Below are 13,603 nucleotides of genomic sequence, written 5' to 3' on the forward strand. Positions count from 1 at the left end.
GTTTGAGGAATGAAAAGATGGAATCCTGGCCCACCCATGCGATTATTGCTCTTTACCCCCCATTGTCCTAAAACAACCTTAGCAGGTTGCATTATACATTCAACTTGTGGGGCATAAAATAGTTTTACAGGTAATCATCTCCTATGCTGGTAATGCATTGTCTCCTAATCTCGGGTAGATTTTTTAATCTAAAGAGAGGATCCAGTAACTGATTTACAGAGTGCGGCATGATGGGCTTCCTTCACCATTAAGCACTATTATCTCCAGCATATGTTTTATTGGCTGGGTCAAAAGCCTTTTAAAGATAGGATAAGCAGTGTTGTGACATTGTATTATTGTGATAAGTCTTGGAAAATCTCAGACATCGGACCAGAAAACTTAAAATAAGCACACAATTTGTTCTTGTTTCTTTGCGAGTTAATACAGTTAAACATTAAGTGGATCCTCAGATTTATTTCAGTATAAAATTATAATTCTCAATCTAATCTGCAGTCTAGGGCTGTACTTTAGAGGTAACAGCGATACATCCTTGGATTTCTGATTTCAAGTATAAACATTAGGAAACATATTGGGCCATAATTAGATTATTGTTAGGACTTGCCATGATGCTTCACATCCTTTCCACCTTGGCTTTCTTTTAAAGGAGATTTTAGTATACCTTTTTAACACTAACTAGACCTCATCTAGTTGCTTAACACTGCATACAATAAACAATTCCCAATCGTATTTCTTTTCCATTTAATACCGTTGTAATCTTTCCTTGCATCTCATTTCCCCTGCTCTCCTCCAACTTCTTTATAGCTCCTTCCTGTCTACATGCACTCACTCCAGCCTTGGTTTCACATCATTGCTTTGGAGTGGCTTCCTGTAGCAACAATGGTGGTCCATACCCTGCAATGTTTGCTGGCATGGCTGCTTGTAGCCTCCATCAGGGTTTTTTATAACAGGTCGACATCAAAGGAGCACAGTTGGGAAACACTTGTCACCCCATAACAGGAAGTGTCTGATCAAAGACCTTCATGGCAAGATTATCATGTATTATTTAAATAAAATGTGGAGATATAAAAAAAAATGAAAACGTTTGAAATTACGTTAACATGTTAAGTTTATATGAGTTTTTGTGATTGGGTTAAAGTGGTTGTAAAGGCAGAAGGTTTTTTATCTTAATACATTCAATGCATTAAGATAATAAACCTGTGTGCAGCAGCCCCCCCTTAGCCCCTCTAATACTTACCTGAGACCCATCTAGATCCAGCGATGTTGCAGGAGTGTCTCGGCTGCCCGGGACTCCCCTCCTCATTGGCTGAGACAGCGGCGAGGCGCCATTGGCTCCAGGTGCTTTCAGTCAGCCAATGAGGAGAGAAAGGGTGCAGGGCTGGGCCAGGCCGCGCCTTCCTGTCTGAATGGACATAGGGAGCTGTGGCCCCATAGTAAGCTGCTTGCTGTGTGGGCACTCAACAGTAGGGTAGGGACAGAAGCGCCTAAGAGGGATCCGGACTGCTCTGTGCAAAACCATTGCACAGAGCACGTAAGTATAACATGTTTGTTATTTTGATACAAAATGAGACTTTTGTATCAATTTAAGGCCTACTTTAATCTTCTTTATTGCTGCACTTTATTTTTGGTCCGTGCATATGAACTAAGGGATTTAAAGAAATAGTGCAGTTTTATGTTTATGAAAAATGAATGCATTTTTCACTAAAACTATTGTAAGTCAGAGATGTATTGCCCACAAGACAACCTAGGTGGGTGCCTAGGACCGGTTGGATCTCCAATGCCACACAGATGTAATCAGCTGTTTTTGCTATGTTTAGCAGAATTGATTCAGGCAGCCATAAAGTCACTGAATCACTTTTGCCTGCCTCTTCACCCTAGTACTCACTGGGCTACTCTGTTAGCCCAGGAGCACTGCAACCTAGTTCAGAATGGAGAGTGGGATGGCTTCAGTTCAACTATCTCCTCTGCTTAGGCTGAACCTGGAAGTGCTCAGCTTTGAACATTCCAGGTTCAGAGCTATCAAAATCCAAATGCAGCTGAGTAAGCACCAGGCACTAACAGATCTCTGATGTCTCCATAAAAAGCACATGTTAATATCAATATACTGCCACAATGAGGACATGTGGCCTCTGCATAGCACTAATGAAGCTTAATAGAAGAGTTAAAATATGTTAAAATTTAAAATAATATGTCAAAAAAATTAAGGGACCTCCTGCACGCATGCATTAATACAAATGGCCAATATTAAACTGACAATTTTTGGCCTTATATAACACTTTAAATGTTTTCTAAATGATACTGTATTGGTCCTTTTTTTGTAAATGTTGATTGTGGCTTTGCCCCTTCCTTTTCTAGAGCCTCCCAATTTGCCAATAGAACATTTTGTAAAGCAGGAGGGGGACACCGTTTCTATATGAAGTCAGCTTCAGTACCTCACATACGGACATTTTCACTTAGGGGTGTACTTACTTTTGTTGCCAGCGGTTTAGACATTGATGGCTGTGTGTTGAGTTATTTTGAGGGGACAGCAAATTTAAATTGTTATACAAGCTGTATACTCACTACTTTACATTGTAGCAAAGTGTCATTTCTTCAGCGTTGTCACATGAAAAGATATAATAAAATATTTACAAAAATGTGAGGGGTGTACTCACTTTTGTGAGATATTGTATATCTGTTTGAATCTACTGAAGATAAACTCAGTTTCTGCTTGTTTTCATCATATACCCAGTTGGAAATGCCCCTTTCTATTAACAGCATACTTTAAATTAGGTCCTTGGTCTACCCTAGTAGCATATTGGCATCCGCAGTACATTTCTAGTTCAGGTTTGGGTATTTAAAGAGTTACGAAACCACAAATGATAAGGTCAAGAGCTCTAAATAAATACATACAAATATCCACAAAGCATTAATATATATAAATAAAACTAGGGCTGAAACAACTAATCGATTAATCGACAACTAATCGATTATGAAAATAGTTGTCAACTATTTTCATAATCGATTAATCGGCCAGCCGATTAATTGGCCTGCATATAGAACGCAATATTTGTTTACACATCAGGAAATACAGTGCAGCACACATACAGCTCAGTGCACTGTCCATACATGTCAGTAAGTGCCTGAGGACTTGTGAATGTGAATGTGTGAGGAGCAATGCCTCATGGAACATGTAGTCCTGGGCAGGAAGTGAGTGGGTGTAAAAGCAGAAGTTTTTTACCTTGTTATACTATAATTTGTAGCTTGCTATTGGGGCACTCTGAAGGCAGGGAGGAGCCAGAAGCATCGGTGAGGAACCCCAGAAGAGAAGAATCTGGGCTGCTCTGTGCAAAACCATTACACAGAGCAGGTAAATATAACATGTTTGTTGTTTTAAAAAAAAAAATACTTTAAAGACTGTGCAGGGAAGATCAGCATCTGAACCCAGAGAAGGTGAAAGCTGATAGACTGGAGGTAATAGAAGGCATTACAATTACATTTAAAGTAAACTTTTACATGGAGGCAGGGCCCATTACGTGGGAGCAGGGCATATTACATGCAGGCAGGGCACATTGGAACAGGGCACATTACAAGCAGGCAGGAAACATTACAGGGGGCAGGGATCATTACATGCGCCCCGGTGTGAAAGGGGTCCAAATAAAAAATGTGATCTCCTAGTCTGATATTTACCAGATTCAACCTCCAATAGTATATACAGTGTATCTCTTCTGTCTGTTATTCTCAGAGTACATTAGAGAATTTTCTCCCTAAACATATAGTTGGTTATTTATATTTACCACTGCATAGAGATTTTTAAGAATACATTTTTTTTAAACTTTACATATTAAATTATACACCACACTTTTTTTTTTAAGGTTATTATCCGATTAATTGATTAATCAAAACAATAATCGGCCAACTAATTGATTATGAAAATAATCGTTAGTTGCAGCCCTAAATAAAACACTAGTGATAAAAATAGTGTAAAAAATATGTAAATATATATGGCTTGTGATCACATATCCTCTATGAAATCAGCTGTGTAAACAGAGAATAACAATAAAGTCCAAGTGTCATTAATAGTGCAGCAATAGTGAATAAATTGTCCACTCTTTAAACCAAATCCCATATGTTGCTAAAGGTAATGTGTCACGAACAATCTAAATCTTCCTTGCTTTTCACACACTTTCACCATCAGTGTGCCCACAACCAGAATCCCCCGTGGGTGTCTTCTAACATTATTGTATAGACCCCAGTGATCACATAAGGGTCAGGAAAGCTTTGCACATAAATAGATGCCAGTAAGGTTCCTGGTTCTCTCCTTCACTCCTCAAGCGAGTATAATTATGTAAGAACTAAAAGTAAAAGGACAAGTAGTCTAGACTGCTAAAACAATGTTTATTTATAAAACAAGAGATCCGCTCACATATAGATCGATAGAAATCACATCAAACAACATCCTGTGTTCCATACACCAAACACCAGCAAAATAGCATACAATCCTGCCCAGCGTGATGATGCCACCACCCTACTGACGTGCTGCGCCAATCCTGGCTTTCTCAAAGGCCTTGACGATAAGGAGCGTTTGTCAATAAAAACAGCTCTGACTAAAGTTGAATAATTCCCTTGCTATAGGTGTAGACCATTTATGTACCTCCAGAAGCCTGACTGGAGTAATCCTAGGATGTTTCTAGGACAATGCTAAGGGAAGCCTATTTGCTAGTGCTCGCCTTCACCATCACAGGAGTGAGCTCTGAAATGCCTAGTTCAGGGCTACTGCATCAGGGAAGAGAAAGAAAATGTGAGGGGGTTTGAGTCCGAGAAAAATCTCACTCCAGTGATGGTGGAGATGAGCAGTAATGACTAGGTCTCGTTTAGCAACATTCTAGCAATGTCTTGGGAGTCCACTTGACAGTTCTCTTTTGGCCTGAGAGGAGCCTTGGTGCATATATTTACTTTCTTGCTAAGCCTAAGCAACTTTTTTTCTGTTTTTATATATTTCTTGAGAAACTATTTTCCATTTCAAAATTCCACACACATACAGTATCATGTTTTGTTTGCTCAACAAAAGTTACCAGTGTTTTTACTGGCATTTGCATCAGAAAGGATCTTTATTTGCAATCCTTTGGCACATCATGGAAAGATGCCCATACTGGTACTCTGCTTCCTTTCACAAAATGAAATTTCGGTGAACAATTATTTTTAAATGGAAAAACAGATATTTTTTCATGACTGCATCTCTTATTAGTTTTTAAAAATTGTCTCCAGCAATTGTAAGACAATACTAATATTTATGGTGTGCTCACTTTGTATGGATTAAGGACTTATATTTGTAAAGAACAAATACATTTTTGGAATTAGTAGTTTTTTTCTTTCAAATGAAGCAATGCTATTGTGCGTATTTAGTAGGTTTGTTTTGTTGCTATATCATTGGATGTATAGAAAGTTCAAAAGGTTTTTTTTTTGTTGTATTTTGGTTGTGTTTACTATTTTATCTTTTTAAAAGTCTTTGGCCCCTTTCACACCAGCGGACCGATTGGACCACCCATTGTTCTCTACGGGGCAGCAGATGTCAACGAACATGTGTCCGCTGACACCCGCCGGGCATCCGATTAGATAAAATCTGCTAAAGACAGACGTATAGCAAAACGTTTGCCCTCCATCTGGCGTATTGGATCAGATTACAATCATATATGCAGAGCGGACACAGACCTGTCATCTGCCTGCTCAGCTGGGAACAGCGGAGAGATCCCCCGCTAAGCAGGCTGATCCTCTTAGACCAGTGGTTCTCAACCCTCTAGTGCTGTGACCCCTTGATAACATTTTCCAAGTTGTGGGGACCCTTAACGGTAAAATTATTTTCGTAGCATGGGTTGTCAGCACCCAAGGCAAGAAAAGTAATTTGCGCCCCTATCCCATGGACATTTAGTGCTCTTGGAGTCCCTTCCACTCGTACAGTATTAAAACCCCTTATGGTACATTTTAGGATGTAGCACTCTTTCTCTTTGTTCTCCTTTCTTTCCCTTTTATCTCTCTCTGTTCCAATTTCTTGTTTTTTTTTCCCCATCCCTCTCTCTAGCCGTCTTTCTTGTTCTTTCTCTTATTCTTTCTCTCCCTTTTTCTTTGTTCCTCCCCCTCTTTTCCTCTGCCTTCCATGTATTCTCTATTTTTCTTCCTTCTCTTACTCCTTGGTAGAGGAAATGGGATGAGTGCCAGTGCTAGCGGGAAGTTGGGATGAGTGGCAGTGCGGGCGGAGAGCTGGGGGGATGAGTGACAGTGCTGGCGGGGAGCTGGGATGAGTGGCAATGCTGGCCGGGAGTTCTGATCGGTCAACTTAGGTGCTCTTGATTAAGGTCATCTGCTGATCTGAGATCTGAGAACTGTAATGAGGACTTTTAATGGCAGCTATAATCACAGGAAGTGTTACTCACTGTCTCCGGCTTCACTGTGTCTCCGACTTTGTGGTCTCGTAGAAGTGACACCTATTCTGAAATGTGGAGATAGGGTCTCCTCCAGCCCCTCCCACTTCACGTTCCTCACCAGTCAGCTGACCTCTAGTCTCTGCCCCCCAGCCATGCCGTGAACTGAATGGGCGGCTGCGAAGAGGCTGAGTGGGTGTCCGCGGACTCCAGGAACAGCCCAGCTGGGCGGCCACAGGCTTCAGGGACAGCCCTGCTGGGTGGCCACAAAATGTCTGGGCGAGCGGTGCGGGCTTCAGGAACAGCCCAGGATTCGGTGACCCCTGGCAAATCATCTTCCGAACCCCAGGTTGAGGTTATTGATATTTTTTCTCAGTAATCGTTGGCTGTGTTGTGATTTCCAAAGCTTGACAGAACACATCAAAGAACAGAAACTTGTTGAATATTTTTTTTTATTGACTTTTACAAATTAACTTTTGCAATGAGTGAAATTGAGAGTTTTCATTTCCCCAAAATTGTGTCAAAAATCTGGAGATTTCAGCGAAGTCTCACCAACAAGTGCTCCTGAGGGTTCTAGAAGCTCATGTTATCTATCTTAGATCACTGTTTTTTGTTTGCTGGAAAAAAAAGTGGGAAAAAAATAGACAAATACTCACAAAAAAGGAACACCATATTAAATCAGCTAAACAACCATAAATGCAACAGAAACAAACTTTTTAAATAAATATTATTTATATTATTTTAAATATGGAAAAAGGGAAGATCTTTTTTTTTCCCAAGCTTACTTTGGCTAAGAGCAAAATTGAAAGATTTTGCTTCAGTAACATTTTGCTATAGGCAAAATCAGTTTCTTCAAAATTGCTCAGCTCACCACCAATAAACACTACAAAAATCAATAAAAAATGTGCATTTGGTAAATTAATCTCAAATCTGATATTTGTGATAAAACCTTTAGTAAACTGAAAAAAATATTTTACGTTGAACATTATTCTGAAATTGTTCAACGATTTTTAAATGCAGCTTTTCAGAGATTGGTGAACCTTTGCCCATCTTTACTTCTGAGACACTCTGACTCTCTAAGATGCCCTTTTTATACATGTTACTGACCTGTGGCCAATTAACCCACTTAGCTACAAAATGTTCTTCCAGCTCTTCTTTTTTACCATTTATTTTGCCAGCTTTTCATTGCCCTGACCCAACTTTTTTCAGACGTGTGGCTGCCTTACATTTCAAATTACCTTATTTTTTTCTTAAAATAGTGCATTTTCTCAGTTTTACCTCTGCCAACCGCGCCATAGCCGAATGTCTGCTACAGCGCAGCCGGCTAGTTATGGGACGTGCCCGCTGCAGGGCACGAGCGGTGCGCTCTGTGTTCGCAGTGTCCTCCGCACACTGCTGATCACAGATTGAGGTAAAGAGCTAATCAGAGGCTCTTTACCATGTGATCACCTGTGTACAATCACAGCTGATTATGGATGTAAACAGAAGCTGGTTATCGGCAATCCTTTCCTCACGCTGACAGCATGAGGAGAGGAGAAGAGAGCTGATAACCAGCTTGTGTAAAATAAACATGTACACTGATAATCAGGTCACTGATTATCAGTGTCCTGATGATCAGTGCAGTCCCAACAGTCCCCCGTCAGTGCTGCCTATCAGTGCCTCCTCATCAGTGCTGCCTATTAGTGCCCATCAATGCCACCTCATCAGCGCACACCAGTGAAGGAGAAAAATTACCTGCTTGCAAAATTTTATAACTATGAAAACTTATTTTTTTCCTCAATTTTTGGTCTTTATTCATTTATTTGGCAAAATATTAAAAACTCAGTGGTTATTAAATACCACCAAAAGAAAACTCTATTTGTGTGAAAAAAATGATAAAAATTTCCTTTGGGTACAATGTTACATGACCACACAATTGTCATTCAAAGTGCGACAGCGCTGAAAGGTGAAAATTGGCCTGGGCAGGAAGGGGGTAAAAGTGCCCAGTAGGCAGTTGGTTAAACATTTAATATGTTTAATTTATTTTATTTTTTCTTTAATTACATATGGGTTTATAAGATTTGCAGATAGTTGCATTCTTTTTTTTATGAAGATTTTACACAGTATCCCAAGTTTTTTGCAATGGGGGCTGTAAAATCTCTCAAATTGATGAATTATCTATGGGTTACATTTTGTTCCACATACAGCAGATGTGACGTCTATATTTAATATGTCAAAGGCAGTCATGCTTCATCCTCCTAATAAATTGTTGTTTGTATATTCCCCATGGCATTCTGCTATGTAGTAGTACATGCTATATTATTCTTATTATCATGTTAAGGAATCATTAATACTTATAACCAGCTGTGACACCCGGGATTGGTAACAATATTGAGCACAACTCTATCTGTACTGTCTGCCCTCATGTTGTAAAGCGCTGCACAAACTGTTGGCACTACATAAATCCTGTATAATAATAATAATATATAGTATCTGCATCCAGCTGCTCCTAAAATTTTACATTTTTACATAGTGTTGAAGTCATCTTCGTATAATTTTACTTTGCATTTGGTGGAACATTGGTACAGTCAGCATACAAAATTATATTTTCCACGCAATATGTATCTGATTTAAAGATTTCTGGGCTTATTCCACTGAGAAAAGTGGAACCAGTCTGTATTTACCCTTACGTGTCATGACTCTAATATTAGAAATTCTGATTAAATTCTTTGGGTCACACTGCATAGAGCACTTTACTTCCCATGTTGTTCATTGAATAAGCCAATTAGTGTCTTGGTTTGAGAAAACCTATAACAACAGATGGTACTTATCACAACTTAGGTTACTATTTAAAGTGGTTGTAAATCCTTAAGGTTTTTCACCTTAATGCATTCTATGCATTAGGGTGAAAAACCTTCTGTGCTGCAGCTTTCCCCAGACCCGCCCTTTTTCTTACCTGAGCCCGATCCTATTCAGCAATCCACAAGCAGTGATGGTTCCAGATCAGGCAGGATGAGTCAGGACATCTTTTGGAAATCTCTGGTGCTGGAATGGACTCTGGGCTTTGATTCTTTGCTAATTTGTCTAGTGTGCTATCTGCCTATTGCATAAAGCGGCCCCTTTCCTTCCCCTCTGGAGTTCCCCATCCAATGCTCTTTGTTCCTCTCCTCCTGCATGCGCCCCCATACAAGCCATGTGCTCTGCTGGCACAAACGTGGGGCGCGCTTCCGAACCAAGCTACAGTTAGGTCCATATATGTTTGGACACAGGCACATTTTTCATACTTTGGCTCTGTATGCCACCAGAATAACATTAAAATGAAACAATCCAAATCAAGGGGTTGAACATAAATATAAAGTACAAATTTTAGGATTTGCTCCCATTCTTATACACAACCCCCCACCCCCATTTTAAGAGGCTCAAATTAATATAATCATAAATAAATTGTTCATTTTTAATATTTTGTTGAGAATCCTTTACTGGCAATAAATGTCTGAAGTCTGAAACCCATGGACATTACCAAAGACTGGGTTTCCTCCTTTCTGGTGCTTTGCCAGGCTCAAACTGCAGTTATCTTCAGTTATTCTTTGTTTGTGGGTCTTTCTGCCTTCAGTTTTGCCTTCAGCAAGTGAAATGCATGCTCAATTTGGTTGAGATCAGATGATTGACTCGGCCATTGCAGAATATTCTACTTCTTTTCCTTCAAAAGCTCCTGGGTTGCTTTTGCAGTGTGTTTTGGATCATTGTCCATATGTACTCAGAAGCGCCATCCACTCAACTTTGCTGCATTTGGCTGAATCTGAGCTGACAGTATATCTAATCACTGCAGAATTCATCCGGATGCTTCTGTCTTCTGTCTCATAATCAATAAACGCCAATGACCCAGTGCCACTGGAAGCTATACATGCCCATGCCAACACACTGCCTCCACCATATTTTATGACGTTGATGACGTTGTGTGCTTTGGATCATGAGCTGTTCCAAGCCGTCTCCACACTTTTTTATTCCCGTGATTTTGGTACAGATTAATCTTCATTTCATCCATGCCAAGAATGCTTTTCCAGAGCTGTTCTGGCTTTTTTTAGATGTTTTTTGGCAAAGACTAATCTGGCTTTTCTATTCTTCAGGCTTATGAATGGCTTGCACCTTATGGTGAACCCTCTGTATTTGCTCTTGTGAAGTCTTCTCTTGATTGTAGACTTTGGATGTTGTGAAAGGGTTTTTCTTTACCATAGAGAGGATCCTGCGATCATCCATCACTGTTGTCTTCCGTGGACGTCCAGGCCTTTTTATGTTGCTGCGCTCACAAGTGCATTTTTCTTTCCTCAGAATGTACCAAACTGTTGATTTGGTCTCTCCTAATGTTGCTGCTATTTCTCTGATGAATTTGTTTTGTTTTTGAAGCCTTACAATGGCCTGTTTCACTTGGATGGACAGCTCCTTTGAACGCATGATGTAGGTTCACAGCAATAGATTCCAAATGAAAATACCACACTTAGAATCAACTCCGGACCTTTTACCCGCTTAATTGATGAAGAAATTAGAAAGGAGTAGCCCACACCTGGCCATGAAACAGCTTTTTATTCAGTTGTCCAATTATTTTTGGTCCCTTGAAAAAGAGGGGATGGCTATTCTTAAGAGCTGTAATTCCTAAACCCTTTCTCCAATTTGGATGTCTATACCCTAAAATTAAATCTTAGAGTGTGCACTTTCATCCCATATCCATTATATAACTATAGCTTGAATATGTTTTTGTAAATACTTAAAAAAAAAACTAAAATTGTGCCTGTGTCCAAATATATATGGACCTAACTGTATCTGCATCCAAAGACACACACAGCGTGGCTCAGCCATGCCCTCTGCTCCTTCCTCACAGGATTTGACTGACAGCAGCAAGGGGCCAATAATATCCTCTGAGAGCAGGAAAAGGAGAGAGAAGAGCTGCAGCCAGGCACAGTGCTGGATCGATGTTGGTGGTGGTGGTGGGGGGGGGGGGGTCAGGTGCAGAATGAACAGCTAGTGGAAGTTATTTTACTTTCTTGCAGAAATGTGGTATTGAAAAAAACAAACCTGCATACTTCTTTCCAGTCTGATACTGCAGCTGTCCCCCACCGGCTCTAAGCCAGAGAACTGCTGACTGCTCCATTCTCGGTCTGCTCTGAAAAGAAAGTAGTGACTGTCAGTTACTGCTCTGTGCTTTTCAATGGGATGGATTTACTAAAGGCAAATAGACTGTGCACTTTGCAAGTACAGTTGCTTCAGTGCTTAGTAAATGAGGTAAAGCTTCACTTTACAAACAATACCCAAGCACATGTAGAGGAGGGAAAAAAAAGCATTTTTCCTTGAGCTTGATTGGATGATGGAAGTCAGCAGAGCTTCCCTTTGTTTTCTAAGCTCTGAAGCAACTGCACTTGCAGCGTGCACAGTCTATTTGCCTTTAGTAAGTCAACCCCAGTGTTTTAGAAAATGAAATGTCCTTCAGTTAGGACTTATGTTTTAGTTTCAGATAGGACTGCTGCATTAAAAAATTATCATTGCCTGCATTTGCAATGCTTCCAGGGCCACTCTAATGCCCTATACACACGGTCGGACATTGATCGGACATTCCGACAACAAAATCCATGGATTTTTTCCGACGGATGTTGGCTCAAACTTGTCTTGCATACACACAGTCACACAAAGCTGTCAGAAAATCCTATCGTTCTGAACGCGGTGACGTAAAACACGTACGTCGGGACTATAAACGGGGCAGTAGCCAATAGCTTTCGTCTCTTAATTTATTCTGAGCATGCGTGGCACTTTGTGCGTCGGATTTGTGTACACACGATCGGAATTTCCGACAACGGATTTTGTTGTTGGAAAATTTTATAGCCTGCTCTCAAACTTTGTGTGTCGGAAATTCCTATGGAAAATGTGTGATGGAGCCCACACACAGTCGGAATTTCGGACAACAAGGTCCTATCACACATTTTCCATCGGAAAATCCTATTGTGTGTACAGTGCATAACAGCTGTGGGAAAAAAAAAAAATTTGCTTAATATTGTACTGTGATTAAATGTTATATCACTTTCATAATTTTGAAAAAAAAAGATAGATGTAAGTACTCACTTTGCCTCTCTCACTGATATATCTGATAACATAAAAGAGTAATGCATGATCAAATTATTATACTAGAGTTAGATGTATTTATAATTCTAGCCCCATTGGGAAGTATCTGTACTAGTAGGTGAAGAGATAGAAGAATATATTGGAGAAGACTTCAAAATTATAGTGGAGATACCACCATAAAATTTAGCAACTCTGGGGTTCATTTACAAAAACTGGAGAGTGCAAAATCTGGTGCAGCTTTGCATGGTAGCCAATCATCTTCTACCTTCAGCTTGTTCAATTAAAGTGGAAGTCCAGGCTAAAACTAAAATCCCTGCATCTATAGACACCCACGATCTAACACTAACCTATCTATCCCTGTAAAGAAAAAATTAGTATACATACCTTTTTTTAAGGCAATCCGACCCGATCTCCAGCGGCGGAAGCTCTGCAGAGGACACAGCCGACATCGACTGTGAAATGAATGGTATGTGACGTCACCCATAGAGTTACTATGGGGCTTCTGTTGTCATCTGTGTCCTCTGCACTCGCCTCCACAGCGAAGCCGCAGCTGACAGCTTAGCGTGGGATCGGGCCGGTTCAACTGCAGAAAAGGTATGTATACTCATTTTTTCTTTGCAGGGCTAGATAGGTTTGTGCTAGATCGTGGGTGTTTTTATAGATGCAGGGAAACTAGTTTTAGCATGGATTTCCACTTTAACCACTTGCCGACCAGCCGCCGCAGTTATACTGTGGGAACATGGCTCGGTTGCGTGATTCACGTTCATGTTACGTCAGTTCCCTTTTTGTCCACTAGGGGTACGCGTGCCCCCTGCTCGCCCACAGAGCTGATGCGAGTGCCCGGCAGTCGCGATCGCTTGGGGCACACGGAGAACCGGGATTTGTGTGTGTAAACACAGTTTCCGGTTCTCTGAGGGGAGAAGTGACAGATCGTCTGTTCATACATCTATCTCTTCTCCTACACAGTCCTCTCTCCCCTTCAGTTAGAACACACACTAGGAACACATTAACCCCTTGATCGCCCCCTAGCGTTAACCCCTTCCTTACCAGTGACATTTTTACAGTAATCAATGCATTTTTATAGCACTGATCGCTGTATAAATGTCAGTGGTGTCAAAAAT

General features: G+C 40.5%; 1 protein-coding gene across 1 annotated transcript in view; it reads left to right on the plus strand.

Moving 5' to 3' along the window:
• The window catches only part of APLF (aprataxin and PNKP like factor), a 369,085-nt gene that overhangs the window by 283,360 nt on the left and 72,122 nt on the right, over positions 1-13,603 (plus strand). The gene's annotated exons all lie outside the window — the stretch shown is intronic.

Source organism: Aquarana catesbeiana, linkage group LG04 (assembly GCF_042186555.1).
Source record: "Aquarana catesbeiana isolate 2022-GZ linkage group LG04, ASM4218655v1, whole genome shotgun sequence".
Classification (NCBI taxonomy): Eukaryota; Metazoa; Chordata; class Amphibia; order Anura; family Ranidae; genus Aquarana; species Aquarana catesbeiana.